At 38.3% G+C, this 11,959-nt stretch overlaps 1 protein-coding gene across 3 annotated transcripts in view; it reads left to right on the top strand.

The window, feature by feature from the left end:
• MOB3B (MOB kinase activator 3B) overlaps positions 1 to 11,959 on the top strand; it is an 80,525-nt gene that overhangs the window by 25,449 nt on the left and 43,117 nt on the right. The window contains exon 1 of one of the 3 annotated variants that reach the window (XM_079330900.1): positions 9,762 to 9,825. The exons of the other annotated variants lie outside the window; for them this stretch is intronic. The gene's annotated coding sequence lies outside the window, so the exon portion shown is untranslated. Of the gene's footprint in view, positions 1 to 9,761; positions 9,826 to 11,959 lie in introns of those variants that run through there. 3 annotated transcript variants of the gene reach the window in all.

Raw genomic sequence — 11,959 nt, forward strand, 5'->3', positions numbered from 1 at the left:
TGTGCTGATTGCTGCCTCAAAGATTCTGATGGCATCTGCCTCTCTAATAGCAGATCTTGTGTGTGATACAGCTGGGTATACTCAAATAATTTGGGACTGAATCAAAACCATAAAACTATGGAATGTATGAGTGGCGAAAGATGTAATTGAAATGGGATAAAGAACAGCAAGGTAGGAATGCAATTTCCTAATCATTTGTTATGTAGCAATTGGAATGATGAAAGCATCCTAGAGGGAAGTAGATCTAAGGTTGCTTTTGAGTTTATGCCAATTCAGGAATAAATTACAAGTGCTAAAATCTGTGTGAATTTAATCAGTATCCTCACTGTTGTTTAAGATTCCACCAAATTCTAATGGATAAAATAAAATGTTAGAATAAATAGAATACAGCTGTGTAGCAAAAGTGCTAAATATATCGTGAAAAAAGATCTAGTACCACTATTTTTATGTGTTGAATAATGTGTGTTTCTGGAAGGAAGTAGGAGAGGGAAGGAGATAAACGAACCTGGGCATGGGGACATTCAACAATACAACAAATACTCTTGTTTCTGTTATGTTGTGGGAGAGGGCATGCATCTAGGCCATGGTCTGGATGAATGGGTGAAAAACCTATCCGAGTGCTTCCCACTTGGAAGAATGCACAGAAGTAAGGAGAGGACTGCAATAATGTAGAAACCTCAGGCACTAATCGAGCAATTAGTGATGTTTTGGGAGGATATTCTTTGTTGCTCTTTTTCTACATCTAAATAAAATTAAATTGAATGCATAAATTATTATTTATGTAAGGTTCTCCAAATTATCTGCAGAAGTTGTATTTTGAAGCCATCCTGGCTTTTCTTTAACTCAGTGTTTCACCTGTAGAGTATTAACTCATAATAAAGTGCCATGTATTCAGATTCTCAGATTGGGGATGACTTGATAAAAGAATGAAGTTGAAGACTCAGACTGACTGCAGGGAGTGCAAATAGTGGGCTGTTTACCTCAACAACTTCTCCAGCATTATGATGGTTTTTCCTGCTGATCTCACATGTTTTCTCTTTTTGGTGATCTTCTAGCTTTTGGACTTTTTTCAGGTTGGGGTTTTTGTTTGTTTTTTTGGAGGGGGGAGGGTGGAGACAAATGTCTTTGGAAGGGGAGTGGGGAGACAATGTCTTGAATGGGTGGGTTTTTTTGTTGGTTTGGTTTTGGTGCTTTTTGTTGGTTTTAGTGGTGATGGTTTGGGGTATTTTTTGCTATGATTACTTTAAACCAACCTCTGCTTCTGGTGTCTTTAAGTGTCATATGAGTGTGCCAGTCTTACAAAATCTTACTTTGAGAGAATAGGAATCTTACTCGTGAGTCGGTTAAATGCATGGTTTAGTGATATACTGAAGATGCAGTGAATTCCTCCACTGCTGTAATCACAGTAATCACCTTTTAGTTTGGATGTACCTTTGAAAAGATAGCCTCTTTTGCAGGATATTTTTCCAGCATCTGTCTTAGAAAGTGCCAAAATTTCAATGCTTTTAGCAGTTCCCATTAAAATTATTCTGTGACCTTAAGGTTTCAAGGGTTCCTGAAGAAACATCGCCACAGAACCCCCCCAATGACCTTTTAATTGGAGTGCAAATACAAGTTTTTAATGGTGTACTCTGATTGGGATCCAAGAACAAAGACCTTCCTGTTGAGTCACAGCATGTGCTGCACACAAACATACAAGTAGAAATTAGAAGCTACCAGGCTTTTCTTTTTCTTGGTCAGAAATTGTTTGGGAAATAATGTAGGAAGCATGCTGCATAAATGAGTTCTGTAGGAGGAAGCTTAGCCATCTGACAACTCCTGCATTCAAATGGGAGTTGACTTTATGGTCAATTTTTGTTAAAAAGAGACAACTGACTTGTTTAGAGCTAAACAGAGCACTGCCAGGCTGTAGTGCAGATGGCACCTTCCATAGCTCAGCTTCCAGTCAGCTATGCTTTCTCTGTGTGCTGGCAGCTGTAGCCACACAGATAACAAGGAGCACTAATTTATTTTGCTTCAGACTAAACTGCTTCCTATGGACATAAGAGAAAGAACTCAACCCTTCTTGCTGGTTATGTTTGAATGCTGTATGAATAATGAGTTTTGTTCCTTTATCTTTTGTAGGATTGGGTATTGGCCACAGCTGTGGGCAACTTGGTTTGAAAAACAAGATCCTTAACTTGCAGTGAAGGTATTTTTCATCTACTTATAGTGCTATAGCTCTGTTATAGTAAATTTTTTGTGTGCCTGGTTAGAAGGAGAGATCATACTATGTGACAGTTGCTCTGACGGCAAACTATAAAGAGTAATCAAATAATGTACTTCTGCCTATAAAGCACTTTACCCCAGGGACAAATTTATATAAAAAACATTACTCTGGATCAGTTTGTAACTAGTTTTGTTTGCTTTGTTAAATTCCCTCTAAAGCACACCATAAGTTAAGCAGGATGCAGAAAAGTCTTTCAAAGTAGTTTAGTTCACTAGAAAGGTAAAGCAGAGTCATAAACTGGGAAGTTACTTTTCAGTTTGTAGGGGGAACAAGGCAATTCCACAGTTGTTTCCTGGAGCATTCTGCTAGGGCATTGCTCCTACGGTCTGTGCAGAGCTATGCTGTCAATACAATGCTGGCTGGTTACTATCTGCTAAACTGCATTAAAGGGCAGTACATTTTTGTTATCCTAAACTCTCCCCTGGTGAAAAATCCTTGTTACAGCAACTGTTAGTTGTATTGTCATTGGAGGGGAGGCTGGCATTCCTCAGAGGGGGTAGTTATAATGTGTTCTTTCTAATATTGCTTTTTGATATATGATGTCTCTGACTTTGTTTACTTGCTTTCATATTTCACATATCATGGGTGGCAAGGAAAATAAGTTTTTTCCTCCAAGCAAGTCCTTCAAGACTGCTGATTTAGAGCTCTGGAGTGCAGATAGTTGCTCCACCGCAGTTATTCTGTTTCCATCTAGCAGAATCTCTTATTTCCCCTATGCATGGTAGTAGGTCTTTGGCCAAATGGTCACTTCAAATGTGCTCAAGGTTGCATGGTGGGGATCAGAATTATTCTGCAGAGAAAAATTTCTTTGACCATCAAGTCAGTTCAGTCCTGCGAGTTAAGACCAATATAGAAATCAACACTGTGGATGATTTATTTCTTTGAATTTTGAAAGCACAAATCCTGCAACTAGACAATTTTGACCCCACCACCACTTGCAGAGGTTATGCCATGTGACTGCATGCTGCTGAAGCATCACATCACTTACCAAATTGCAGGTTATGACTACACCATGCCCTTGACCTATAAAAATATGAAATCATAAATCTGTGAATTCTTCTTCAAAAGAAACTCGTACAAATACCTTGCTTTTGTCTCCTTGATGTAAGTTTGAAAATGTCTTTCCTGGGATGCATCCGGCAGAGAGCATCGTCAGCCGGGTGAGAGAAGGGATTGTTCTGCTCTGCTCTGCGCTGGGGCAGCCTTGCTTTGAGTGTTTGGGACAGGTCTGGGTGCCACAACACAAAAAAGATATTGAGCTGTTAGAGAGTGTCCAAAGGAGAGCATGGGGATGGTGAAGGACCTTGAGGGGAAGCCATGTGAGGGACAGTGAGGTCACCTGGTCTGTTCAGCCTGGAGAAGACTGAGGGGAGACCTCACTGCAGTTACAACTTCCTTGTGAGGGGAGCAGGAGGGGCAGGCACTGATCCCTGCTCTGTGGTGACAGTGACAGGACCTGAGGGAATGGCCTGAAGTTGTGTCAAGGGAGGTCTGGATTGGATATCAGAAGGTTCTTCACCCAGAAGGTGTTTTTGCACTGGAACAGGCTCCCCAGGGAAGTGGTCACAGCACCAAGGCCTCAAGAAGTGTTTAGACAGTACTTTCAGGGTCATGCTGTGACTCTTGGGTATCTCCTGTGCAGAGCCAGGAACTGGACTTGATGATCCTGATGGGTCCCTTCCTACTCAAGTGATTTGTGATAATCAGCTGCCACTCTGTATTGCCATACTGAGTGCTTTGATCTAAACCATGGAAAGTAGACTTCTGCAGTTATTTCATATGCTGAGCTTTTCTGATAATCATGCAAAACTGTGTTTTATAGTTAATGGATTAGGTCCTACAGCTGCTGGAGGTCCATTTCAGGACAAGATTAGAGATTTATGGTATAAATAATTGGAAGATGTTCACAATTAAATTATCACTTTTGAGTTATTTGCCTTTTATTCAAAGGGCTGCACTGATTCCCACATGATTTTAGGTGAGTTTTGTTTCTTAGCAACACAGAGTTAAGGCAGTTTTTTTGTAACTGAAAATCATCATGTTCATGTTCAGATTTATCAGTGTTTGTTAAGAAAGGATGCAGTGCTCCAACTAAGAATGTCCTAGCCTCCTTGCAGATCCTTGCTTTGGAAAATGCCTCTGATATGAATTTCTTAGGACTGTGTCACCAACAGTGTGTCTCTGCTGTCTATCCTGCCACATTAACCTGTGCTTTGGTAAGAGAAGCCAGACTAAGGCTAATGTGTCTGAATGGGTGTCAGCCGAACTTTTTACATCTTGTTTCCAGTGTGTTTGCTTGTGGGAAGTGCTGTTTTCACCATGGAGCCTTAGCTATTTGTCTCTGCCAGCACAGTGTTTGTAACTTGACTCTGCCATTGTATCCCTGGGTTTTTGCATGCTTTGCTTAGACAAGAAAATGAGTGGCTTTAATTGAAATGTCACTGAGATGGAACATATGATTTAGACATTTTTCTTAAAGCAGAACACATACATGGTTTCCTAAGGCTAAGATTTAGACCAAAAATAAAACTTGAGTTTGGCCAGGGCATGCAGACTAGGGCCTTGAAGTTCTAGGGCATGTACGCTACTGGCTTCTAGCAGATAGGCCTTGTACAGAAAGGCCCTGACATGAGGTCCCAGATCACATTTTTGTGTGTCCATGTTTTTCTGTTCCCTATAGGTCTTATCAATTGACCAGCATTTTTTCAATGGAATTGAGTGGACTTGGTTTTAGGCTTTCATATGGAAATTGTGGATGATCTAATAGTGTTGGAGAGGGTAGGACTTTAACTCTTTCAGAGTTTACTCAGTTGTGCCAGTATTTTAAAAAGCCAGAATGTAGATTTAGGATTGAAGCTGAACAGAACAGGGAGATTTTTGAAGTTCAACCACAGTTTGATACGGACATCTTATTGTTTTGTAAAGTGGAATTTTCAGAGTGTAACAGTAAAAATTTAGCTCTGTTTTCTGAATTAATTATCACAGCTCCCACTGAGCACAGCTTAGTCAACATTTCATCCTCAGGAGTGGCTTGGAATCAGAAATTAAGCAAGCTGGGCGAAACAAACATTATTTTATAATAGAGAATCAAAATGTAATTTAATTTGTGTCCTCTTCTTCTTCTTCTACAAGGCTGTTAAAGTACTCTTACTCTTTCCACCTGATCTTAGTATACTGATTTTTAAGGAATGAAGGATAACTGTTCTCTGTTGCAGCAAATGCTGCAATATGCCTATTATGAAAGCCATCCATCCAGAGTGGTCGTGAAGTCTCTGTCCACAGACACCAAGAGATTTTGGCAGAAGCAGGGTTAGTGAGCTGGTTCTATTGGTGTTCAAACTGCAGTTAGTAAGCTGACCCCCCCAGTCCAACAGTATGGTCAGTTGTGTACAGAGCAGTGATTGTAACAGCAGCTGGTGAAACAAGGCATGTGCAGCTGTAGAGGCTTTACTTTACTGGTAGTGGAAGGATGTAGCAGGTAACAGGGGCTTGATAACTGAAAGCAGAGTCTGGTTGTGTAGTTGGAGAATGTGGTTTAGTGATTCAGGAATAGTGGCACAGGATTCTCTGTGCTTGCACGTGTGCTACCAACAGCTCAGACCAATAAAAGAGCCTGCTAACCAGAGAGAGAGCTGGAAAAACCTGTGTGCAATAAAAAAAACTATTCAAAGGGAATGTCAGAACTATATGTTTTGCTGTGATCTGTCGCTCTGTCAGTAGTTGCCTGAGCTGAGGGAGTTCCCAATCTGCTTGAAATTTGGGAGGTATGAAATTGTCATGGCAAACACTGTAATTCACTTAAGTGGCCATAGCTAAATAACCACTCCCATGGGTTTTAGTCCAATCTGTCTCATCCTCTGCCTTCCACCTTTTCTTACGTTGTCCTTTCCCTGTTCTGTGTGACCAAACAAGATCAGAGAAGCTAATTTGGATAAAAAAATCCATGTTTTTAAAAATTATTACAGTTTACTTGTGGGTCTCATACAGCTCCCTGCAAGGGAATGTATAAATGCCTGGGCCAAGTATCATAGGGGAGATGTCAAGAAGGTAGGAACATGAAAGAAAAGGAAGCAGGACTGAGTTTTTGGAAAAATGATGTAGCCATACATGCCCCTGCATGACTATTAGTCTGTAATGGGTCAAGACCTCATATTCCTAGATAACAGGGGAACATAAGCTGAATTTCACTGTCATCTAAGTCATGTGTTTTTTGTAGTTTCTTTACTGTAGTACTGAGAGATACTTATTTCAGTTTATCTTAAATTATATGCTACAAGAGGTCCACATTCCTAACTAGAATGCCATGGATCCTGTAACCAATATAATCTTGTAGTGAATAAATGTCAGGGTCCTTAGAGTATATTTGTGGTGATCCGTGTACATTTGCAGAACTGCAGATAAGGTATAAATTGGATTTAAGACTTGTAAAAGGCACTAGAAATATACTTGAGTTGAGTGGCCAGTCCTCTGTTAAAACATAAACATTTATCCCTATCAAGAAAAAACATGCTTCATCTGTATTATTAAGCAGCACTTATTGTCTAAGATTTGACACTCATACCTGATTCTGCTGCTGTTGAACAGCTGATGCACTTCTTCATCATAGAAATGACTGCTATTCAAGTCACCTTCTAATTGTTTTGTATAACCAATTTTCCTAAAAGGAAAGAAGGGCTTCTCCATCTGTATAGAAATAAACTTTGTTGAAAGAATCAGAATTAAATATTTGTAAATAAAGTATTTGGCTACATAAATGCAATAGTTCTACCTAAATTCATCTCATGGAAAATACGATGCTATGTTTAAGGGCATTAATCTAAAAATCACTACAAATGTCATATATTGTACCCTGAACAAAGCACAAGCCATTCCTACTTAATCATATTCTTTAGCCAATTATCATTTTTCAGTTTTATCCTTATGAAAACCTCAGTAATTTTGCAGAATCATAAATCATAATTTATTTCAAGCTGATCCAATTTAGCCACTGTTTATCTCATATTGCATAGCTGCATTCATTTTTAAAGCACACAGTTTTATAGACAGCTATCCATTGTATCTTGCTTTCCCTTTCCAGTCTTTTACCTTAGAAAAGTATTGAAGATTATTTATATTTCCTCCATTGGCCCCTAACACTTTGGTTATGGAAACACTGTGCTGATTCCTGTGATTGCTTACAACTGTGGTTTTTTTTTTTTTAGTCTTGCAAAATTACATGCTCCTTTTTTTTTTTTTCCCCATGCCCAGACAAAGCAAAGGGTAGTAATTGCATGTCAAATAAATGGATATTGTTATATGTCAAAAATGTTTCTGATGGTGAGAAGGCTTCTTTCTAATTCACCTCTGTGTGTTGAGTCTGCAGTGTTGTTATTGCAGTTACTAGCAGAAAGTAATCCCAGCAGCTTTAGAGAAAAGGAAATTGCCACTCAATCAGTATCATTCCTGAAAGAATGAGGAATGGAGACTAAGATTTTAAAAAGAAAAATATAAAAATGTAGAAGTCAGCTGATGCAGAGTTGGTTTTCATATTGTGTATCGCTGGATAGACATTTCTGTGTGATTTTTGTTAGAGAAGTCATGTTTCCTCACTGTTTGGTTTAATAAAACAGGATTTATATCAGCTACCTTCCCAGCAGACCTCTAAAGCTTGCGTAGCTCTTCCTAGAACATAATGATTAAAGGTATGTGCCTATAAACAGTGTGCCATTTAACATTCTTGTTACCTGTGATTTAATGGAAAATACTCGGGGAAATGATATAGTATGCTTTTAACTCAGTGACTCTGATATGATGCTGGTCACGGTGTGTTGTTTGTTGTGGGTGGTTTTTAATGGTGTCTGCATGGTTATGACTGGTTTATTATTTCCAGATGTTGGTATGCCTGATTTTAGGCCAAGTTTCTGTCTCTGTGCATGAACTGGAGGACAATATTCATCACTGTGGTGCTGATGCCATGGGTGAAGCTTATGAAATCTGGTTGTCCTGAGATCATCTCCACATCTGTTACCATTCTCAGGCATGGCTCTGCCAACAAGGGAATTCACCTAGCTGCATTATACATGCTGTGAAATAGTCCATCAGGAAGAGATGTTGGTGACTGTCTCAGAAATATATTGCTCTGAAAAAAAACAAGGAGAAACTGAATCACTGGGAGGAATTACCTCTCTGAGTGGGACAGTCATTTAGTTCAGAGGGACAAGCAGGACATTGTTCCAGTCTATTATTAAGCCAAATACTATGAGTGATAATGTTATTCTTTATGCCTTTGTGTAGTTAGAGCATTATAAAAGATTAGAAGGCAGTTTCTATCACTTTTGGTGCAAGTATATACAGGAGCAGTTCTGTTGGAATTACTGTAACAGTAAACTGCGAAATATCTCTTATCAAGAGGCAAGTTTAGTTTTATGTGGAATGAGGATGGGTGCAACTGTACCACAGGTTTCAAGGAGTTGTGATTCAGTCTGACCCATACCACATTGTTCACAGTGTTTCAGCTTTGAAGCAATTCTCCCAAGACCAACTGAGATAATGAAATTTGAAGCATTTTTCATTCTTGTAAGTTGAAAATTGTCCTAGAAGTGATTGTGATGACTGGCAAGGCAAGTTATATTCTTAGTGCTTTTAAAATTGTGAGATTTTGTTTATTATTTGCTGTTGAAGCTATTTGATGAGTTTTCATCTTGCTAATGTTACGCAATTTCGAAGCAAAAGCTTTGATTTTTAAGTTCCCCCATATGCTTTAATGAACAGTATGTGGTTTGGGATGAAATGAAAAACCTTTTGTCATGACTGTTGATTCAAACACAGTGCAAGAAGTGTTGGAAGTCTAAAAGCAATTGAGTTCCTGCAACGGATTAGTGATTCAGGCCTAGCGAAGGAGTGGCCCATCCTATCATTAACACCTGCCACTTTATTGCCTAAGCAGAAAAGATTCTCTTAGAGCCCAACAACTTTGGCTAGAGTTCTCCCATTAGCCTCTGAAGGATCCAAACCTAAAACATCTGTGTTTGATCTCTACTGAAAATAGGTGAGCCTGTTCCTTTGTCTCCTGTGACTAAGGGGAAAGCTTCTTTATTCCAAGGAAGTAGTGGATGTTTGTAAATGTTTAGAAAAGCCTAAATTCCTATTTCTTTGTTAATTTCTGTTAGCTTTTGAGTAAAGGCAGTGGTTAATTAGATAGCATATACCACCAAGAACCTACTTCATAGGGCTGATTCACTGCAGTATTTTTGTGAAGGTCAGGTCTTACACTTTTCTATTCTGCATTCTGCATGTGGGAATACATGAGAAAGCAAGTATATTCATCCCCTAGCATTGCACAGCCTTCAGTCACATTTACAAATAGAGAAAAAAGGAAAAAATAAGCTCTTAGCAGAGCTGTATCTTTTAAGAGAAGTTAAGCAGAGATATATGATCCAGCTTTGTGTTTTTGTATTTTGTAAAGTTGCAGAAAGATGAAAAAATAAAAGCCTAGGCTTTTATTGCAGGACACTGAACAGAATATTCTCCAGACACAAAACATATAGGAAATTCTTGCTTGTTCTGATTCTGCCCTGGTGAGTTAAAGAACAGTTTCATCTGGCTGCACAGTAATCTTCTGGATGAGTGTTTGAGGTGAATTTGATTAGAATGTGTGTGTGCTTCAACAAAGACCTTCATCACTAACATAAGACTTGAGCTAATGAGTTGTTTGCTGAATATTTTGGTTGAATTTTCTCTGAATTAATTGATTTTATGAAGATTTCCTGAATATATGGAGAGGAGGGGGAAATATTATTTAACGTGATTAATTTTGTTTGTGTATTTAATAGAAAATGAAATACGTGTTCTTTTTTTCTTGAAGAAGCTTTAATTGTCATGAGTACTGTGCTTCAAAATGTCTCTTTTGAAGATGAGTTTTATTTGGTGCTTAGCTTGTTATTTTAAATAGAACTCCTTCCATGCTCTGGTGAATATTTGCAGATGATGAAGGGAGTCAAACCACATAAGAGTACCAGGTGTATTAATGTGGGGAAGAAAGTAATTACCTGAGCTATAAAATTCTGGACTTAACCTGCTTATTATTGCAAACTGGGACATTGGCTCCATGCCATCTCCAAGTGTGTCAGTCACAGGCTAAGTTTGTGCCACAGTACTCACCTATATTTTTAAGGACTTCTAAATAAACAGATGGCTGCCACAGAGTATTTGAGAGCTGTAAGTTTGGATCTTAGTAGCAACAAATTGTAGGGCAAAGTTGGCTATTTCCTGCCAATAGCACTTAACTGTTTCAAGGCTACTTAAAGTCTTCTTTCCCTGTCTCTTTGTCAGGGAAAGAATTTCTATACTGGAATATTCAGGATCTCAGTCTTTGAATATTACTTATGGGGCATGTCAGATATGACAGTGATCTCCCTGGAGTTCATTGCAAAACTTCTTGGATTTTGCAGATATGGAAAAGAATGATGGTTTATAAGGTCATAATTGGAATATCCCTCCATCATGCCATCAGGAAAAGTTAAAGCAAGCACTTCTCTGCTGATTCTGTGTGACTGCTGCTTGCTAGCAAATTAGCCTGCATGCTAGTCTTTCACAGGATTTTTTATGGTGCTTACATCCTATTATGTGGACACAGAGTCTAGAACACCAAATTTCACTTTGCTAACGTCGATGTTGCATTCTTGTGGTTATTAAGAAGAAAGCAGCACCTTTTTCTTTTTGTTTTCGCCCCTCAACAAAGCCTCAGGCAACTGTCTTAAGAAGAATTTAGTTCTAGGCACACACTGCCTAGTAAAATTTTCATAAGCATGATTTCTGTTAAGGAGAACAGTGGAAGACAGATAATCCCGTAAGAATTGACCGCTGGTAGGGGAGGATTTTTGTATTGCTGTGTAGGTTTAAAACATGTTGTGTTATTTAAGTATTGCACTGAATGAAATGTTTGTTCTCTAATTTATTAATAACATCTTCAGTACAAAAACAAGCCCAATTGAAATGGTATCTATCTATCCTGTCATTCTTAAGTGTATACATTTAGTGATAATACAATATTTTCATGTATATATATAAAAGAGCAAAAAACTGTAATGCTGTAATTTATTTGTTCAGTCAAGCTCACTGTTGAAACCATTCCATTGCCAGCTTAGGTTAGATGGAACAACACTAAATCCATAGTCTTGCTTTCATAAGAACAATGCCAAGTATTCCTCTGTAAAGAAGATGAGTAGAGCTATAAAAAGTGGCTGCTTCGCAATTAATAGTTCTACACAATCCAGTTTAAATCTTAAGTTCACTACTGAATTTCTAAAGGTGGGTCAATAAAAGTAGCAATGTCCATACAGTTTTGTGGGAAACAGGAATTATTTATGTGCAATACCGTCTTTATCCTTATTACTAGGTTCTGTGTGGTTTGCAAAAGCAAACACCCCATTAATTTAAAACAAAAAATAAATATGGATAATTTCTGCTTGCTGATTTCTTTTTCCCACAGAGATGAGCACTGAATCTATGGCAAAAGCTTAGAGGCCCCATTGGTAGCTCTAGGAACACTTAGAGAAAAATTCTAAATTGTCACATAGTATTTTTTCTACTGAACTTGTATGTACATTTTGAATATTACACAGTGACTGTAAAAATGTAGCAAAGTGAAAAAGTTGGTTTTGAAATTTGAAGATCATACAAGATTTATTTAATTCCCATCTTTATAATTTA

This window comes from Erithacus rubecula, assembly GCF_903797595.1.
Source record: "Erithacus rubecula genome assembly, contig: SUPER_Z_unloc_1, whole genome shotgun sequence".
Lineage (NCBI taxonomy): Eukaryota > Metazoa > Chordata > Aves > Passeriformes > Muscicapidae > Erithacus > Erithacus rubecula.